The sequence below is a fragment of the Bos grunniens genome, chromosome 4 (assembly GCF_055505025.1).
Source record: "Bos grunniens cultivar Pamir isolate PY7600 chromosome 4, Bosgru_T2T1.0, whole genome shotgun sequence".
Classification (NCBI taxonomy): Eukaryota; Metazoa; Chordata; class Mammalia; order Artiodactyla; family Bovidae; genus Bos; species Bos grunniens.
In genome coordinates, this window is record NC_141168.1 from 71,318,394 (window position 1) to 71,339,844 (window position 21,451).

At 45.8% G+C, this 21,451-nt stretch overlaps 1 long non-coding RNA gene across 1 annotated transcript; it reads left to right on the forward strand.

Annotated features, from left to right (window-relative positions):
* The first annotated feature begins 9,527 nt into the window (after positions 1 to 9,527).
* Positions 9,528 to 19,554, forward strand: LOC147374341 (uncharacterized). Its single transcript, XR_015162650.1, has 3 exons — positions 9,528 to 10,224; positions 14,508 to 14,681; positions 16,502 to 19,554. It is a non-coding gene; the product is annotated as an uncharacterized LOC147374341 (long non-coding RNA).
* Positions 19,555 to 21,451: the final 1,897 nt, after the last annotated feature.

Here is a 21,451-nt window from a genome sequence, read left to right on the forward strand (position 1 = left end):
GGCTATGGTTTTTCCAGTGGTCATGTATGGATGTGAGAGTTGGACTGTGAAGAAAGCTGAGCGCCGAAGAATTGATGCTTTTGAACTGTGGTGTTAGAGAAGACTCTTGAGAGTCCCTTGGACTGCAAGGAGATCCAATCAGTCCATCCTAAAGGAGATCAGTCCTGAGTGTTCATTGGAAGGACTGATGCTGAAGCTGAAACTCCAATACTTTGGCCACCTCATGCGAAGAGTTGACTCATTGGAAAAGACCCTGATGCTGGGAGGGATTGGGGGCGAAGGAAGAAGGGGATGACAGAGGATGAGATGGCTGAATGGCATCACTGACTTGACGGACATGAGTTTGAGTGAACTCCGGGAGTTGGTGATGGACAGGGAGGCCTGGCGCGCTGCGGTTCATGGGGTCGCAAAGAGTCAGATACGACTGAGCTACTGAACTGAACTGAACCAGTTCTTGACTGTGCTAGGCTGAGGAATCTCAGCACTTCTGAGCATTATCTCACTTTATCCTTAAACTATATGAAGGACTCCAAGTATTTACACTTCTTGGATGAGGTTAAATACCACCTCCAAAGTCCTACCAACGACAGGTAACTGGAGCCCTAAGGTTAAATACTTTAGGCTTATTTACTGCTTTATAATCTCTCCATCAGCTCAAAAACCATATTAGTGCTGGGGTCACAGACTTTGGTATCACCAGCATCCTGCTCTAAGTAACTAAGCTAACTGGCAATATGTAGAAAACACGTTATCTTCTGTCTCCTCAGCTAGTTAACACACCTCCCTGTTAGAGTAAATTAGAATCTGTGGGGTGATGGGTGAAATTATAGGTTTTTATAAGAGATACTGAAAAACAATGTCTTCAAAATTGAGCAGAGAGACTTCCCCCACAGTCTGTGTGCTTGTGCTTAGCCACTCAGTCATGTCCGACTCTTTGCAACCTGGTGGACTGTAGCCCTCCAGGCTTCTCTGTCCATGGGGATTCTCCAGGCAAGAATACTAGTGTGGGTTGCTATGCCCTTCTCCAGGGGATCTTCCCAACCCAGGGATTGAACCGAGGTCTCCTGCATTGCAAGCGGTTTCTTTACTGTCTGAGCCCCTCTAGGGAGGCCATCCCCTGCACTCTAGGGGTTAAGAATCTGCCTTCCAATGCCAGGGATGTAGGTCTGATCCTTGATGGGGAACTAGGCTACCACATGCCAGAGCTGTGGGGCCAAAAAAAAATTGAGCACAGAGGTACAGAGTCTGATCTTTGCTTTGTAATAACTTTGTAGCATAGATATAACTTAATTCTACATTTCTTGAGTTTACTACCCAGGCACTGTGGATTTAAATACTACTTAGAAATTACTGAGAATTCCCTGGCGGTCCAGTGGTTAAGACTCCACACTCTAACTGCCAAGGGTCTGGGTTTGATCCTTGGGCAGGAAACTAAGCTCCCATAAGCCTTTTGGCACAGCCAGAAAAAGAAAAAGAAATTACTCCTTGCCTAGCTAAGCTGTTTTGGGAGAGAAGATACGAATGATATTTAGTGTTTGTTTTTAGAGACTGCCACTTCACATTCAATGTCCATTTTCCCTGTTCTTTCCTCTGTACATGAGCATTTTGGCCATCTTAACCATTTTCATGCATTTAGCACCCACCTACATACACTGAAGGAACCCACTTAGCAACTAAACAACAATGTACACTGATAACTCCTAGATCCTTAGCTCCTGTCTCTACATCTCTCCTGGTCTCCAATTCCATATTCTCAACTCTCTACTGAACATGTCCAAGTGGGTGATTCTGCCAGCACTACAGTTTCAATTATCTAGTATCTAAAATATTAAATACATATTAGCTTCCTTATTGGAGAAGGCAATGGCACCCTACTCCAGTACTCTTGCCTGGAAAATCCCATGGACGGAGGAGCATGGTGGGCTACAGTCCATGGGGTCGCTAAGAGTCGGACATGACTGAGCGACTTCACTTTCACTTTTCACTTTCATGCTTTGGAGGAGGAAATGGCAACCCACTCCAGTGTTCTTGCCTGGAGAATCCTAGGGACAGGGGAGCCTGGTGGGCTGCCGTCTATGGGGTCACACAGAGTCGGACACGACTGAAGTGACTTAGCAGCAGCAGCAGCTTTCTTATGATTCATGATGCCTCCAATCATCCATAGTGAAAAAATACTATAGCCATTCTCAACTCTTCCCTTTATCCCAATATCTAACTAGTCACTGTTGTAGTTGACTACAGCTAGAAGCAGACCTGGAGATAAGCGTTTGAGTACAGCAAGTTTGTTGAAGAGATTATCCAAGAAAACATCAGTAGGGGATGGAAAAGAGATGGAAGTTATTTCAGTTACATTAATGAGATTGTTGGATGGCATCACCCACTCAATGGACATGAATTTGAGCAAACTCTGGGAGATAGGAAAGGACAGGGAAGCTTGGCATGCTGCAGTCCATGGGGTGGCAAAGAAGTATGATACGACTGAGTGACTGAACAACAACAATGAGTAGATTATACATGTGGGCGGTTGGGTCTCAGACACATCGGAGACCTCTGGAGAGTGGCACAGAACATGCTTCAGAGTTGTTCTACCCAAAATATATCCATCAACTTCCATCAGGCTTTGGTTGAGGACTGCTCCCAGGGATTTTTAACTATGTGGCATATCTGGGCTGTGTGAGCCCTAACAGAGAAATCTCTCAGGCAAAACATCCCTGGTGCTTCTAAAAAGGCAGCTTTGGGTGAGAATGAAAAGAAAAAGTGAATGCTAAAAGTATACAGGTGAGACTAATAAGGTTGGCTATAATCACCAAGTTCTATCAATTCTGAATGTGAGAATAAGAGTGAAAGGAACACCAACACAGACTCCAAACTTTTACCTTAGATAGTGGGGTGTTTAGTGAAACCAGTACAGAAATAAAAGGAAGTACAGCTCTGGGGAGAAACTGGAGACAGACGGCTCCCCTAAGAAAAACAAATATCGTATATTAATGCATAAATGTGGAATCTAGAAGAATAGTACAAATGAACCTATTTGTAGAGCAGGAATAGAGACACAGATGTAGAGAACAGACACAGGAATGCAGAATGGGAAGGGGAGGGTGGGATAAATTGGGAGGTTAGGACTGATGTTTATACAGGCTTCCCTGGTGGCTTAGGCAGCAAAGAATCTACAAAGTGGGAGACCTGGGTTCAATCCCTGGGTCAGGAAGATCCCCTGAAGAAGGGAATGGCTACCCACTCCAGTATTCTTGCCTGGAGAATTTCATGGACAGAGGAGCCTGGCAGGCTGAAGTCCTTGGGGTTGCAATGACTTGGACATGAAAAGTCCATGTCTGAAAGTCTGAAGTGAAGTCACTCAGTCGTGTCTGACTCTTTGCGACCCCATGGACTGTAGCCTACCAGGCTTCTCCATCCATGGGATTCTCCAGGCAAGAATACTGGAGTGGGTTACCATTTCCTTTTCCAGGGGATCTTCCCGACCCAGGGATCGAACCCGGGTCTCCTGCATTGGAGGCAGACGCTTTAACCTCTGAGCCACCAGGGAATTCAACTAACCCTAGCATACTACATGTGTAAAACAGATAGCAAGTGGGAACCTGTTGTTTAGCACAGGAAGCTCAGCTCAGTACTCTGTGATGGCCTAGATGAGTGGGGCAGGGGGTGGGATGGAAGGGAGGTTTTAAAGGAAGGGAATATATGTATACATATAGCTAATTCACTTCATTGTACAGCAGAAAGTAAAGCACGATTGTAAAGCAACTATACTCCAATTTTTTTTTTAAGTGATGCTTGACCTAAAATCCAAACCATTCGAAGGAGTGCTCCAGGCAGTAAGCATTATCACCATACCCATTTTACATATGGGAAAGAATGTGGTGAGGAGAACTGGAATAACAATCAGGGGACCAAAGTTCTAAAGCTGAATGCTCTTCTCTTTCTGTGTAATCTAGCATTAGTCCTGTCTTGGGACCTTGGTTGTCTAGATTTTCAAATGAGGGGCTACAAGCTCCTTTCCAGATATAAAGCTCTTCCAATGAGTTGCAAAGAGTTTGCTTCCAGAGAACCACAAAACAGTCACATCTGTAACAGAAGTTTGTTACTTTGGGGACTGTTGTCTAGCGGAACACTCATTCCATGTTTGAGGGATCTATCACAGCGTGAGATCACATGGCACTAGGAGGCCCATGTGGCCAGCCCTGGCTCTTCTGAGCCCCGCCGGTAGAATGGGCACAGAACCTAAGCCAAGCAGTCGCTCCCGCCGGACCACCATCAAAAGGGGTGGCACAAAGAAACTGACAGCTTAGAATCCATCCTACTGGCAGCTGCTGTGCCTCCAGTGTCAGTGGCCAGTGGTGTGCTCCATTCAGACCCTTCCTATGGAAAATCTCAGCTGGGGCCACCTAGCTTCTTGCCGGCTTCTCAAAACCACATTGGTTATTTCACTATCAGATAACCTGCCAATAATTTCTTTTTCCCAAAAGTGAACCAGAGATTATTTTGCAGAGGTTACTTTCAATCCAGAAAGTTGAGGTGCACTACACACCTTAAATGAACCTAGGAATCTTATTATTATTATTTTTTTGGAATCTTATAATATTACAAGAAAGGTGTCATAAACCCAGTGTTTTTTAAGGAAAGGAAACTAGCTCAGAGAGCTTAAATACTATACCTAAGGTCAAGCAATCAATCAGCAGTAAACCACAGTGAGTCCCTACCCTTCACACAATTCTGTGCTACATCTGTTCATGGTGCACACAACACTAACCAGGAAGGAAGGGAGTTCTTTGGCTCTTTCTTTGTACCACCTCATTCATCTCTGGTGTTGGCTGGCCTCGATTGTTTGCTGGAGTTGAATGTCTCCATCTGTTAGAACACGATGCTTCCCTCATAGCTCAATTGGTAAATCATCTGCCTGCAATGCAAGAGACCTGGGTTTGATTCCTGGGTCGGGAAGTTCCCCTGGAGAAAGAAATGGCAACCCACTCCAGTATTCTTGCCTGAAGAATCCCATGGATAGAGGAGCCTGACAGTCCATGGGATCGCAAGAGTCGGACACGACTTAGCGACTAAACCACCAAACTGCCCATAGAGCCCTTTCGCCTGGGTATTTTGTGGATTTACTGTAGCCAAAACTCAGCCTCTGTGCACAGTATTGAATTGAATCTCAGAGACAGAGTTTGGGGGAAGTAGCAAAGAATTGCTTTATTGCTTTGCCAGGCAAGGGGGCCACAGCAGGACAATGCCCTCAAAAGTGTGTGTCCCATCTGAAGGGAGTAGTGAAGAGTTTCATGGTAATGGTTCACAGGGCTCCTGGACATCCTTCTGACTGGTTAGTGGTGAGATACTTGGGAGGCCGCATCATCAGCATGTAGACCTTTGGCCTGGGGTTGATGTACTTCTGGGCAGCATATAGTTACCTTCTTTTATCCAGTAGGGGTTTGAGTATCTGCAGAAGAGCTTAAAAATAGGGTTTTGTGTATCACTTGAGGTGGGGGTTGGGGGCTTCCCTGCTGGCTCAGTGGTTAAGAATGTGCCTGCCAATGCAGGAAATGCAGGTTCAAGCCTTGGGTCAGGAAGATTCTCTGGAGAAGGAAATAGCAACCCACATCAGTATTCCTGCCTGGGAAATTCCCAGGACAGAGGAGCTTGGAGGACTACAGACCAAGATACTGACATGACTTAATGACTAAAGACTAAAGAACAACAACCCCTTGAGGGGGAACGAGGACCCTGCCCCCAGGCTTCACGATTGTTTCTTGACTGCTTCTCCCTTGTCTCCACAGTTATCATTCACTCTGAGATACCTTTTGAAAAAGAAGGAAATTCCAGAAAAGAAATGTATGTGTTGGGGTAGAGATGATGGGATATACCATCCTCTGCTTCAAAATGACTCTAAATACAAAGATATTATAGATCACTGATGTGCAGAATCAATAAATCAACAGTTACCAAATGGTCTTTGTTGAAATATTGTGCAGGATATTGAAAGGAATGCAAAAATGTTGTCAGCAAATCTCTGTGATCTCAAAAGCTATTTAATTGAGGAAATAAGGCATTTCCTGCAAGCAGTGAAGAATATGTGACAACAGGCCAGCTCAGGCTGGGCCCTCTGTTCATACTTTTTCACCCCAACCACAATTAGTCAAACTCACACCCTTGCCTCCTCTGAGTCTTCCATCAAAAGTCACTTTCTCAACTAAAAATAAAATTACCGTATGATCCAGCAATCCACGTCAGGATTTACATCCAGACAAAAGCATAGTTCTAAAAGATACGTGCACCCCAGTGTTCATAGCAGCATTACTTACAATAGCCGAAACACAATGTCCATTAACAGATAAGAGGATAAAGAGGATGTCAGTTCAGTTCACTTGCTCCGTCGTGTCCAATTCTTTGTGACCCCGTGAACTGCAGCACGGCAGGCCTCCCTGTCCATCACCAACTCCCAGACTTTACTGAGACTCATGCCCATTGAGTTGGTGATGCCATCCAACCATCTCATCCTGTCACCCCTTCTCTCGCCTTCAATCTTTCCCAGCATCAGGGTCTTTTCAAATGAGTCAGCTCTTCACATCAGGTGGCCAAAGTTGGAGTTTCAGCTTCAACATCAGTCCCTCCAATGAACACCCAGGACTGACCTCCTTTAGGATGGACTGGTTGGATATCCTTGCAGGCCAAGGGACTCTCAAGAGTCTTCTCCAACACCACAGTTCAAAAGCATCAATTCTTCAGTGCTCAGCTTTCTTTATAGTCCAACTCTCACATCCATACATGACCACTGGAAAAACTATAGCCTTGACTAGACGGACCTTTGTTGGCAAAGTAATGTTTCTGCTTTTTAATATGCTGTCTAGGTTGGTCGTAAATTTTCTTCCAAGGAGTATGCATCTTTGAACTTCATGGCTGTAGTCACCATCTGCAGTGATTTTGGAGCCCCCAAAAATAAAGTCTGCCACTGTTTCTTGATCTGCCACAGGGACAGGGGCTCTGGGTGCAGCAGACTTAGGTATGGCATAAGCCCTCTTGGAGGAGGTTGCCACTAATCCCACCATAGAGCTACCAGAACTTACACAGGACTGGGAAATAGACTCTTGGAGGGCACAACAGAACCTTGTGCACTAGGACCCAGGAGACTGTCCCAGACTTGCCTGTGAGTGTCCAGGCATCTCCAGTGGAGACGTGGGTCAGTGGTGGCCTGCTGCAGGGTTGGGGGCACTAAGTAGCAATGCATGCATAGGATCTTTTGAGGGAGATCACCATTATCTTCATTACCTCCACCATAGTTCAGATCAGATCAGATCAGATTAGTCACTCAGTCGTGTCCGACTCTTTGCGACCCCATGAATCACAGTACACCAGGCCTCCCTGTCCATCACCAACTCCCGGAGTTCACTCAGACTCATGTCCATCGAGTCAGTGATGCGATCCAGCCATCTCATCCTCTGTCGTCCCCTTCTCCTCTTGCCCCCAATCCCTCCCAGCATAAGAGTCTTTTCCAATGAGTCAACTCTTCACATGAGGTGGCCAAAGTACTGGAGTTCCAGCTTTAGCATCATTCCTTCCAAAGAAATCCCAGGGCTGATCTCCTTCAGAATGGACTGGTTGGATCTCCTTGCAGTCCAAGGGACTCTCAAGAGTCTTCTCCAACACCACAGTTCAAAAGCATCAATTCTTCGGCGCTCAGCCTTCTTCACAGTCCAACTCTTACATCCATACATGACCACAGGAAAAACCATAGCCTTGACTAGACGGACCTTTGTTGGCAAAGTAATGTCTCTGCTTTTGAATATGCTATCTAGGTTGGTCACAACTTTCCTTCCAAGGAGTAAGCATCTTTTAATTTCATGGCTGCAGTCACCATCTGTAGTGATTTTGGAGGCCAGAAAAACAAAGTCTGACACTGTTTCCACTGTTTCCCCATCTATTTCCCATGAAGTGATGGGACCGGATGCCATGATCTTCGTTTTCTGAATGTTGAGCTTTAAGCTAACTTTTTCACTCTCCACTTTCACTTTGATCAAGAGGCTTTTGAGTTCCTCTTCACTTTCTGCCATAAAGGTGGTGTCATCTGCATATCTGAGGTTATTGAGATTTCTCCTGGCAATCTTGATTCCAGCTTGTGTTTCTTCCAGTCCAGCGTTTCTCATGATGTACTCTGCATATAAGTTAAATAAACAGGGTGACAATATACAGCCTTGATGTACTCCTTTTCTTATTTGGAACCAGTCTGTTGTTCCACGTCCAGTTCTAACTGTTGCTTCCTGACCTGCATACAAATTTCTCAAGAGGCAGATCAGGTGGTCTGGCATTCCCATCTCTTTCAGAATTTTCCACAGTTTATTGTGATCCACACAGTCAAAGGCTTTGGCATAGTCAATAAAGCAGAAATAGATGTTTTTCTGGAACTCTCTTGCTTTTTCCATGATCCAGCGGATGTTGGCAATTTGATCTGTGGTTCCTCTGCCTTTTCTAAAACCAGCTTGAACATCAGGAAGTTCACAGTTCACATATTGCTGAAGCCTGGCTTGGAGAATTTTGAGCATTACTTTACTAGCGTGTGAGATGAGTGCAATTGTGCAAAGAGCATTCTTTGGCATTGCCTTTCCTTGGAATGAAAACTGACCTTTTCCAGTCCTGTGGCCACTGCTGAGTTTTCCAAATTTGCTGGCATATTGAGTGCAGTACTTTCACAGCATCATCTTTCAGGATTTGGAATAGCTCAACTGGAATTCCATCACCTTCACTAGCTTTGTTGGTAGTGATGGTAGTTGGTAGTGATGCTTTCTAAGGCCCACTTGACTTCACATTCCAGGATGTCTGGCTCTAGGTCAGTGATCATAGTTCAGCACCAGATAAATAGCAGGGAGGGAACACAGCTCCACCCATCAACAGAAAATTGGATTAAAGATTTACTGAGCATGGCCTCACCATCAGAACAAGATCTACTTTCCCCCTTTGTCAGTCTCTCTTATCAGGAAACTTCCATAAGCCTCTTATCCTTCGCCATCAGAGGGCAGACAGACTGAAAACCACAGTCAAAGAAAACTAACCAATCTAACCACATGGACCACAGCCTTGTCTAACTCAATGAAACTATGAGTCATGCTGTGTAAGGCCACCCAAGACGGACAGGTCATGGTGGAGAGTTCTGACAAAATGTGGTCCACTGGAGAAGGGAATGGCAAACCACTTCAGTATTCTTGCCTTGAGAACCCCATGAACAGCATGAAAAGAAGATATAATGAAATATTACTCATCCATAAAAAAGAATGAGATGATGCCATTTGCAGCAATGTCAACTATGAATTGGGCTTCCCTGATAGCTCAATTGGTAAAGAAACCACCTGGGTTGTGGGAGATCTGGGTTCGATCCCTGGGTTGGGAAGATCCCCTGGAGAAGGGAAAGGCTACCCACTCCAGTTCTGGCCTGGAGAATTCCATGGGCTGTATAGTCCGTAGGGTAGCAAAGAGTCAGACATGACTGAGTGACTCGCACTTCACTTTGTTAGGTAGGTAGAATAGGGAAAAGGAGTCCAAAATGGCGGTGGCTAAAAGACAAGGAAGGTCCGAGGATCAGAGTGAAGACTTGAGGCAGAACAAACAGCACTCCTGGCTAAGCCCAATTTGCATAGGGCAGGCCCAGGTGGAGGAAAAAACATATAAAAGGAGGAGCCAAAGCGCTTTCTCTCAGTTTCTCTCTCTCTCTCTCTTTTTTCTTTTTCTTTCTTGCTCTCTCTCTTTCTCTCTCCCTCTCCTGTGCGTTCGCGCAGTGTCTCTCTCCACCCACCCCCCCCCAATGCACTCCTCCACTCTCTTGAGTCTTGGATTCTCCTGCTATCTTCTTAAATCAAATGGAGCTGTAACACTGATTTGCCTAAGAGCTGTAGCACAGTTTGTCCAAGACCCGAGAGCTGTGACGCGCTGAGGGCTTTAAGTCTGTCGCTCCAAATCTTTGTTGTGACGAGACAAAGAACCGAGGAACATACACTCGCGTGACATCTATGGTGCCGTGACTTGGATATAACCTGGCTGAAACAACCTCTGCGCAGAAGAGGCCAAGCACAGCAGGAGCCCAACTCAGCAAAGCTCCCGAGCTAGAAGCGGAAGGCGAAGAAACCCAGCGCAGGAGAAGGCCCATCGTACTTGAAACTGGGACAGCGAAAAACGAACTCAGCAGAAAGCTCATGCGGCCCAGTCTCAGATTCCAGAAGACCTCCAGTTAAGGTAAGAGGTCCTCGCTCCTATGGCTGGAGGGACCTTTACAATCTCTTGTTTCTTGTTTCCTCGAACCTCCGCGAATAGGCGGGTGGCAGGGGACACAATTGAGGGACTCTGGAGAGGCTACTCCTCAGCATGTCCCAAAGGCACTATCTGCTGAGCCCCAGTAGCTGTTACCCAAGCCGGTAGGGGTTCTTCTGTCCTTTCTCTTTTCTGTGCCAAGGATCAGACCAATGAAACTGTGAGTACCGGTCAGATATTTAGCAAGTCTTCCGGTGGGCTATGAAGGGGATTCCTTGGCACGTTTTTCCCACTGCTTTTTCCTCCTGTCCTTCAGCTCTCTCCCGGGACTCAAGCCCGGCCAAAACTAATGAAACTCAGGCTCTGAAGTCTCATTGCAAAAATTCATTGAGAGACAAAGTGATAAGAGGTGGATTTGTTAGGATCCAGAGAGAAGCCACTCTTCGGGGTGTGAACCATTGCAGAGGGCAAGGGCTGGGGCCATGGAATTAGGCCTAGCTAGGTTTTGTGAAAGGATGGAATTCATATGCTAATAAGTGAGAGAATCATCCCAGCCATTGGGGAACCACCCTCTCCTCCCTCGTAATGTGACCTTGTGCCTTGGAGCTGTCCTGCCACCTCTGGGTGTGTCTGTTGGCTTATAGATTGGGGATTAAGGTTTACTTGAATTTGACTTGTCATCTTGGACCCAAATGATTTTAATTGGTTTACATTATACACTTGTGCTATGTCATTCTTTCAAAGGTTGTGCTCTGCCCCCTTCCCTCCTGTTTCATGCTCTTTTTCTGAGCCCCATCCAGATCCACAAGGTTGCCTCTACAATCTTCTGGAGAGACAACCAGAAAATAGCTGGCCTTAGGAGGGAAATACTCTATAATATTCAACCCCCTAATCCTACCCAATACTGGTCACACTGGAGATCTTGGGGATGCCCAAACTCCAGTCCGGGGGATCCCAGGAGGTCATCATGCCTTGACCTGCCTAGGTATCGGTCTTCCAAAGGTTGTCACGCCTCAACCTGTTTGGGGATCCTTTAGTCCCAGGGGTCCCAGGAGGCCGTCACGCCTCAACCTGCCCGGGGATTCGATCTCTAGGAGGCTGTCACGCCTCAGCCTGCCTGGGGATCTGCACCCTGACCGGGGGACGCCTGGCTTTCAGGTTGCAACAGTACTGGGTAGGATGAACTTACATCATATCTATTCCCGTCCACGGTAGGCAAACAAACCTCTTAATTCTACCCAGCACTGGTCACACTGGAGATCTTGAGGACGCCCAAACTCCAGTCCGGGGGGTCCCAGGAGGTCATCACGCCTTGACCTGCCTAGGGATCAGTCTTCGAGAGGTTGTCATGCCTCAACCTGCTCGGGGATCCTCTAGTCCCAGGGGTCCCAGGAGGTCGTCACGCCTCGACCTGCCCAGGGATTCGATCTCTAGGAGGCTGTCATGCCTCAGCCTGCCGGGGGATCTACACCCTGACCCGGGGATGCCTGGCTCTCAGGTTGCAACAGTTCTGGGTAGGATAAGCTTCAGAAAGACTCACCCCTAAGGAAGTCGTCCACCCATGGAAACATAAAGAAGCCTATTACTTGTGGGACTGCCCAGTCTCAGCAATAACTCAGGAGCCCAATGAGAACCACATTGCCTTTCTGGAGAGGCTAAAAGAGGCACTCCAAAAGTTTACCAACCTGGACTTAGACTCTTACGAGGGACAGGTGATTTTAAAGGACAAATTCCTGTCCCAATGTACATCAGATATCAGAATTAAGTTATAGCAGCTACAACAGCAGGACCCTGCTGCCTCTTTAGATGAGATGGTCCAGCCAGCCACCAATACCTTTTATAACAGAGAACAGGAGAAGGAGGCCAAGGCCCAGGAGAAGGAGAGAAAGAGAGACAAGGCATGCCCAGATGCTGGCCGCCCTCCAGAGAAGCCCTATGGCAAACCCTGAGTCCTTGAGGGACAAGGCACGAGACAGATGCCTGATCTGTAGACAGGCGGGGCATTGGGCCAAAGAGTCTCCTAGAACAGCTGGCTACAAAAGCCATCAACTGGGACAATGGGCGGCACGCTGCCCTCGGGACCCAAGAGCCTCAAGGTCAAGTGCCAAGCCTACCCTCACGATGGTTCAAGAGGACTGAAGCGGCCCGCTCCAGCCAGCCCGCCTGTCACAGATAACCATCACGGGTCTGGAGCCAAGGGTGCAACTGGACGTGGCAGGTAGGTCCGAGAATTTCTTGGTTGACACAGGGGCTACCTACTCTCTCTCGATCTCCTACTCCAGAGCCTTCTCCTCCCAAACCTGTACCATTTTGGGTGCTACAGGAAAAGCAACTACTAAAAGATTCACCCGAGCACTTCTTTGTTGCTGGGATGGACAAATATTTTCCCACCAGTTTCTGGTGGTCCCTGAGTGTCCTACCCCCTTACTGGGAAGAGATATACTCGCTAAACTGGGGACCACCCTTGTGATGGGAAATTTTTCAGCCTCTAGAGCTCTACAGCTCCTGGTTACTACAGAAGAACCCATTACACTTCAATAGAGAGGGACCAAAGACTATTGGAAGACAAAATTAACCCCCAGGTGTGGGACCAGGGGATTCCTGGACGAGCCCACCAAGCTGAACCGGTCATCATTGTCCTCCGAGATCCCACTCGGTTTCCTAACCGGAAACAATATCTTCCCAAAAGAGAGGCTCGGAGGGACTACAGCCTTTAATAAATAAATTCCTTGCTTGTGGGCTATTGGTCCCCACCAGTTCGCCATGTAACACCCCAATCCTCTCAGTAAAAAAAAAAAAAAGACGGAACCTGACGAATGGTTCAAGATATCCAGATCATAAATGAAGCTGTAGTCCCCCTCCATCCCACAGTAGCCAATCCCTATGTAATCTTGGGAGAAATCCCACCCAGTGCCAAGTGGTTTACAGTCTTGGATCTCAAAGATGCATTTTTTTGCATACCACTGGCTAAAGAATCCCAATACCTTTTTGCCTTTGAGTGGGAAGCCCCAGGAGAAAAACACCAACAGATGACTTGGACAGTATTACCTCAGGGGTTCAGAGATAGCCCCCACCTGTTTGGACAGGCCCTTAGCCGGGATCTCCTAGATCTGGACCTGGGACCTAATGGGAAAATATTACAATACGTAGATGACCTACTAATCTGCTCTCCAGATGAGAAAAGTGCCCAACAACATGCAATTCAGGTTCTAAACTTCTTGGCAGAAAGGGGATATAAAGTCTCCAGTGCTAAGGCACAGATGGTCGAGACAAAGGTCACTTACCTGGGAGTTCAGATTACACACGGGTCCAGGAGGCTGTCCTCTGATCGGGTACAAGGAATCCTCCAGTTGCCCTCCCCCACGACTCGAAAACAATTGCGAGCTTTCCTGGGGCTAACTGGTTATTGTAGAATCTGGATTCCCAATTATGGTCAAATTGCCCAACCCTTATATGAAAGCTTAAAGGGACGAGATGATTCAATCCCATTGATGTGGGGAACTCCTCAAAAGAAGGCAGCTGCTAAGTTGCTAAGTGACTTCAGTCGTGTCCGACTCTGTGTGACCCCAGAGACGGCAGCCCACCAGACTCCCCCGTCCCTGGGATTCTCCAGGTAAGAACACTGGAGTGGGTTGCCATTTCCTTCTCTAATGCATGAAAGTGAAAAGTGAAAGTGAAGTCGCTCAGTCGTGTCCGACTCTTAGCGATCCCATGGACTGCAGCCTACCATGCTCCTCCGTCCATGGGATTTTCCAGGCAAGAGTACTGGAGTGGGGTGCCATTGCCTTCTCTGCAAAAGAAGGCAGAGGCTACACTAAAACAGGCCTTAACTCAGGCACCTGCCTTGAGATTGCCAGACCCAGAAAAAGCATTCCAACTTTATGTCCATGAAAGAGAGGGAATATCCCTGGGAGTGTTAACTCAAAGGTTGGAATCTGAGACCCAGCCTGTAGCTTACTTATCCAAGAGGCTCGATCCAACTACCCGAGGTTGGCCCCCCCTGCCTTCGAAATCTTGCAGCTATTGCAATCATGATAGAAGATGCTTTAAAACTCTCCTTTGGGGGCAAACTAACTATTTTTACCAGCCACCAAGTAAAACAACTCCTAAATGGGAGAGGCCATTTATGGATGTCTGATCAAAGAATCCTCAGATATCAAGCAATGCTGATGGAAAATCAGGCCTCACTATATCCCCTTGTGAGGTTCTTAACCCAGCCACCTTCCTCCCTACCCCCGAGGGCTCTCTCCCGTTTCACTGTTGTCTAGAAACCTTGGACCACTGGACAAAACCCTGAGAGGGATTGTCAGAAGATCCTCTGACCAATCCTGAGGAAATCTGGTACTCTGATGGAAGCAGCTTTGTCCTGGATGGAAAAAGAAGAGCTGGGTATGCAGTAGTCTCCAATTTTGAAACTATAGAGGCTAAGCCTCTGCCACCAGGTACTTCAGCCCGATTAGCTGAGCTCATAGCCCTGACTCGAGCTTTAGAGCTGGGAAAAGGAAAAAGAATAGCCATTTACACTGACTCCAAGTATGCCTTTCTGGTGCTACATGCACATGCGGCTGTTTGGAAAGAAAGGGGCCACTTGACCACCTGAGGGTCCCCAATCAAATATGGTGATCAGATTCTTCAACTCTTGGAGGCAGTCCATCTGCCCACTGAGGTTTCAGTCTCCCACTGTAAAGGACACCAAAAAGGGAACACTGAAGTGGCACGAGGGAACCAAGCAGCTAATCAGGCAGCTAGGAGAGCAGCATTACGGAACCATGACCTAATAGGGATTGCCACCTTAGTTCCACAGACTAATTTACCAGAAACTCCTTCATATACTGAAGGTGAGACTCCTAAAGCTAAGAGCGAGGGCTTTCAAGAAGATCATATGGGGTGGTTCCAAAAGGAGGCACTCCTTTTTCTTCCTGGAAACCTCCAATGGAACTTGGTTAACTCCTTACATGCCACTACTCATTTAGGAGAAAAGGCCCTCCAAGGATTACTAGAAAGGTCCTTCAGAGGAACAGGCTTCCAAACAACTATAAGACAGGTGGTCTCCTCTTGTCCCACTTGCCAATTAAACAACCCCTAAGGAGCTCGAAGACCCCAGCTGGCCCAGCCTGTCCAACGATGTGGGGCCTACCCAGGAGAGGACTGGCAGATGGACTTCGCCCAGATGCCAGTTTCTCAAGGGTAGAAATACCTATTAGTTATGATAGATAAATTCACAGGATGGATTGAAGGCTTTCCCACCTGGACTGAGAAGGCTGAGGAGGTGGTAAAAAAACTGCTCCATGAAATCATTCCAAGATTTGGTCTGCCCCGGTCATTACAAAGTGACAATGGGACATCACTTACTTCTAAGGTCACCCAAGGGGTCTCGAAAGCATTGGGCATTACTTATTATCTCCATTGTGCTTGGAGGCCTCAATATTCAGGGAAAGCAGAAAGAGCCAATCAATTCTTAAAATCAGCGATAAAAAAGATAACCCAGGAGACCTCCCTGGGATGGAAGGAGGCTTTACCAATAGCTCTCCTCCACACCCTCATTGCCCCTAAGGAACAGGTTGGTCTTAGTCCTTATGAGATGCTATATGGGAGACCTTTTGTTTACGTCAATGACCTCTTCCTAGATCCAGAGGTTCAGACCCCCCTCGTCTTATACCATAGCCATTGGGCAATTCCAACAGGATATACGCTTGTGGGGTATGAACCAGGACCCAAAAGATTCTAAAGAGTCACCACTATATGCTCCAGGAACTCAAGTCCTAATTAAAGTCTGGAAAGATGGGTCCCCAAAGGCTCAACTCCAGCCCACATGGAAGGGCCCCTACCCTGTAATATTTTCTACCCCCACAGCAGTCAAGGTACCAGGACATGACTCCTGGATTCACTACTCACGAGTCAAGCCGTGGAAGAAAACAGAAGAGGACACTCAATACACCTGTGAGCCCCTGGGAGCTCTCAGATACCTATTCAGGACTACCAATGAGTGTCATTCTAATGAACACCCCCAAAATCTGGTTTCTGGGGATAAAATTTCTCAGGATAACTCTAAAGAGCCAACACAGCTTGACAGAGATTGTACTCCAAAACAGACAGGAGATATATCTTCTAATCCCTGAACAAGGAGGGGCTTGAGCCACCCTGGCGATGTGAATTTAAAATTGGTTAATGCCAATACTAGTCCTTGTTATGCTATATTGATGATGCTTATGATTATTCCATGTACTGTCAATATTGGCTAACCTGTTTTGTCTCTGCCCAGGTCAACCAGCTACAACATGCAGTGCCAGTTCAACAAAGATATAAAACTACAGCCGACCATGGAAAATATCACACACCCTTGGACACCGCTATAAGGACTCTGAGGCTTGAGACTAGCAAGAGGGGGAGGCCCAATACCCCTTGCCGTCCCAGTTCAGCAGGAAGTAGCCAGAAAGACCTCGACGCCCCTATTCCCAAAGAATTGGGCCTCCCACCTCTTGAGGGGGGAATGTTAGGTAGGTAGAATAGGGAAAAGGAGTCCAAGATGGCGGTGGCTAAAAGACAAAGAAGGTCAAAGGAAGGTCCGAGGACCAGAGTGAAGACTTCAGGCAGAACAAACAGCACTTCTGGCTAAGCCCAATTTGCATAGGGCAGGCCCAGGTGGAGAAAAAAACATAAAAGGAGGAGCCAAAGCGCTTTCTCTCAGACTCTCTCTCCTGCGTGCGTGTACGCGCGCACGCGCTCTCTCTCTCTCTCTCCCTCCCCCCCCCCCCACGCACTCCTCCACTCTCTTTTTTTTGAGTCTTGGATTCTCCTGCTATCTTCTAAATCAAATGGAGCTGTAACACTGATTTGCCTAAGAGCTATAGCACGGTTTGTCCAAGACCTAAGAGCTGTGACGCACCAAGGGCTTTAATGTCCGTTGCTCCAAATCTTTGTTGTGACGAGACAAAGAACCGAGGAACATATACTCGCGTGACAACTTCAACTAAAATTGGTGCTTGCCAAGAGCATTGCCAATAACTGAACAACAAGGGCATTTGCCATTTCCTTTTGCAGAGACTGGGCTTCCCTGGTAGCTCAGTTGGTAAAGAATCTGCCTGCAAAGTGGGATACCTGAGTTCCGTCCCTGGGTTGGGGAGATCCCCTGGAGAAGGGAACAGCTACCCACTCCAATATCCTGGCCTAGAGAATTCCATGGACTGTATAGAGAATTCCAGGGAGCTGAAGCTCCAACACTTTGGCCACCTGATGTGAAGAACCCTGGATGCTAGGAAAGATTGAAGGCAGGAGGAGAAGGGGACGACAGAGGATGAGATGGTTGGATGGCATCACCGACTCAATGGACATGAGTTTGAGCAAACTCCAGGAGTTGGTGATAGACAGGGAAGCCTGGTGTGCTGCAGTCCATGGAGGTCACAAAGAGTCAGACAGGACTGAGTGACTGAACTGAACTGATCTTCCGTGGGGTCGCAGAGTCAGACACTGACTAAGTGACTTTTACTTCACTTTACTTCTACAGAGATTGAACCCTGTGCTGCTGCAGCTGTTGAGTTTCAACACTCCCTAAGGGAGTTCAGGGTGGAGTGAGGCACGCTGTGCTTCAGGGAATCTAGTGAAGCAGGTCTTTAGATAGTTAGGTATTTTCAGGAACAGAGTTCATGATCCCAATCCCTATATCTCTTCATATCTAAAAAAGCACTAAATCCCTTCATGATGACATCAGTTTATGGTCAGGCAAGCCTGGAGTGCTGTAGTCTGTGGGGGTCACAAAGAGTTGGACACAAGTGACTCAACAACAACAAGCTTTAATATACAGAATGGATGTACAACAAGGTACTGCTGCATAGCAGTGTGTGCATGCTAAATTGCTTCAGTCGCGTCTGACTCTTTGCAACCCAGTGAACTTTAACCCGCCAGGCTCCTCTTTCCATGGGGATTTTCCAGGCAAGAATACTGGAGTGCGTTGCCAGGCCTTCCCCTAGGGGATCTTCCTGACCCAGGGACTGAACCTGCATCTCCTGCATTACAGGCAGATTCTTTACCACTGAGCCAGTGAGGAAGGACAGGGAGCTTTATTCAATATCCTAGGATGAACCGAAATGGAAAAGAATATTCTAAAAAAGAATGTACATATATATGTGTGTGTGTGAATAATCTTGCTGTATGGCAGAAATTAACAACATTGTAAATTAACTAAATTTCAATCAAAAAAAAAGTCATGTTCTCAGTGAGGGTTGTCCTGACCCTAATAAACACCATCTAGGCCCTTCATTCTCATTCTCCCTGATTCCACATTATTTTTGTCCACAGCACTTACCATCTTCTAACATGTGCTATAATTCCTCTGTTGTGTTTATTTTATAAAGTTCTCTGCTGCCAGGATCTAAGCTCCATGAGGGCTGATTTCTGCTTTGTTTACTGATGGTTCCCAAAAGCCTAGAAGAGTGCCTTGCACATAATTGACACTCCAAAAAGAAAAGGCAAAACAGAAAACTGTTGAATCTGAGAAATGGAATATTTCCTGTCATATCAAGAAACAAGGATGTCACAGTCATCCGTGACTACAGCCCTTTGGTGTGAGCCATGAGCCCTGAGGGTTCACAGGAAGGCAAATACCTGACATTTAGCAACCATCAGACTACAGCTACTCCCTACGGTGAGCCCTGAGGAAGCTCAGGATTTGAAAAACACAGACACAGTCCCCAGATGGCTGAGATGCGTATCCAAGGAATGATTTCAGAGAGCCCAGACTCTCGCATCTTCCCACAGGCAGAAAAGGGCTAGCTAAATTCCTTAACTTGGGTCATCTGGTTTTCTCTAATTAACAACAATCTTTCAATGTTTAGACTGCCTGCCCTTTGTTGCAAAACTTCTATATAACCTGGCTCATCCTCTTGCCTCCTCCAGAGCAGTTCTCTCAAGGTTACTTGAGATGCTATCTCCCAAGCTTGAAGTCTCAAAAATATCCGCCTAATAAAATGTAACCCTTAATTTTTAGGTTGCTTGCACTTTTTTCAATGGACAAATCTATGAAAGTAGACAGAAAAGATAGTAAATGCTGTAGGAATATTAATGGGGAGAGGTTATAATGAGCTGGGGACCTGAGGGAAATCTTTATGCAAAAAAACCCACAATTATTTACATTAGTGTTTTCCCTGTGCTTCCCATCAGAGGGTTCGGTTTCAGGGAACTAAGATCCCACAAATCACACAACACGGTCAAAACAAAAATAATAATAAATTGATCTTTGAAAAGTGGATAGGATTTTAACAGAGAAGAGTTAAAAAAAAAAAAAGGAAATGTAATTTCTGGGTCATGAAGACTTCTAGGCAAAGAGGATTAAAGGACAAAAAAGCATAATAGTTTATAGTGTGCTAGAGGGAAAAAGGTATAGACTTTGTAGTCACCAACTCTCCTTTGGCAATTCATTTGTTCAAGTCCTTGGAGAAACTGGCTAATCTCTTTAAATCTTTTCCTCATTTGTAAAGTGAAGAGAATGATACTATCACTGAAGACTGTGTAAAGGATTTTTAAAAACCTAAATAATGCACCTGGCACACAGTCATTCCTTAGAAAAACAAATTATTACACTGCTCTAATACACTGACATTTATCAAACATACAGTTGAATTCACTTTCACGATAATACAATTTGAGTCTCTTGACCTGAGTCTCTACAGGTATACCATTGAATCTTCCATAAAATGGGTTAGGGTGGTGCTCAAGCGGTGTGGTGGAGAAGGGCATGGCAACCCACTCCAGTATTCTTGCCTGGAGAATCCCATGGACAGAGGAACCTAGTGGGCTACAGTCCATGGGGTTGCAAAGAGTCAGACACGACTGAGCACCTGAGCACAAGTAGTGTGGAGAATTCCCTCTCTCAGGCACACACTCGCCATGGTCTACAGAGCGACCCTGTATTAGAATCATCAGTTTGGATGATAAAAAAAGAAATTTCTGCTCAGTGAAATGCAATTATTTGTCTAAGTGAGCAAATCTATGAATTGAAAATGGCACCGTGTGTACACAGGACTTCTAATTCCAAGTCTATTACTCTTTTCAATAAATTCTCTATTTCCAACCATTTTTATGGATTTGAGCCACACAATTATATTGCTGATCCATTGAATCAATGACAAACCTGTGATGTTTCTGAAATCTGTCGTTGCAGAGACTTCATTTGATACTTCTGTCTCTCACGGAGAGACTAAGGTAAGAAGAACTGTATTGCTGGAGTGTACCTCTCCAGGCCACTTTCTGCAGCTTATTGAAGATGTTCTCTACATGGTTTTTTCCTTGAAGAAGTTGAACCTCTGCTGGTGGAAACAGTACTAAGGGGAACTCAGCTGGAAATACCCTTTACTTGATTTCACTCCACACATTTATGTAATGACGTTTCCAGTTTAAAAAAAAATTATACTAGCCATTGAGAAATTGATAGAAAAAGAAGTTAAATGACCCAAAACACTTAAAGATATGTGAATAAATACACAATGAGGTGAAAGGGTTGTTGCCATATCCAGGGATTAACAGAGTAAGAAATACTGTGGGAGAAAATCGTGGAAGAGCACTAGGAAATCACTTCAGCAGAGAACACCTGGAGCTATTTCTGAGAATGACAGGCTATGAAGAGGGACAGCTGAATACACAAACTTGATAAAATGGGCTTAGATGAAGAGTTGGGGGAGGGGTGATTACTGGAGAGATACAGTGATACCTAGATTAAGCATTTACTCTGAGTAACTGTGCTAAAGAATATAATCATTGTCTGTGCAAAATGGGCAGTTCTTTGTTACTGTCTACAGGCTAAGAAAGATATGTTTGTTAAAAAAAATTTTAACAGAATCAACAAAAAAAGATACTCAAAAGATACTCCAGAATTCACGTTTCTGCATCTCTTAAAGAACTGCCAATTTCTATCAGCTAAAGATATTATACTTTATTTTTTTCTGCAAAGTGAATCTTAGCTGTTAGACTGAAACATGTTTGTATCTAAGATATTTTAAACAAAAATACTTATCTTTTAATATTTTTCTTCAAATGAAGAATATCTGTTTTCTGGAGGTATGCACTGTAGATCCTTTAGGAATCTTTCCTTTTTTTTTTTTTTTCAGATTCATCTTTTAAAATAGAATTTAAAAACCAACAAGAATAAACCAATAACAAATGTCTCCTAAATAAGCCAAACTTCTATTCCCTCATACTAGCTAATTGTCACGCAAGTGTA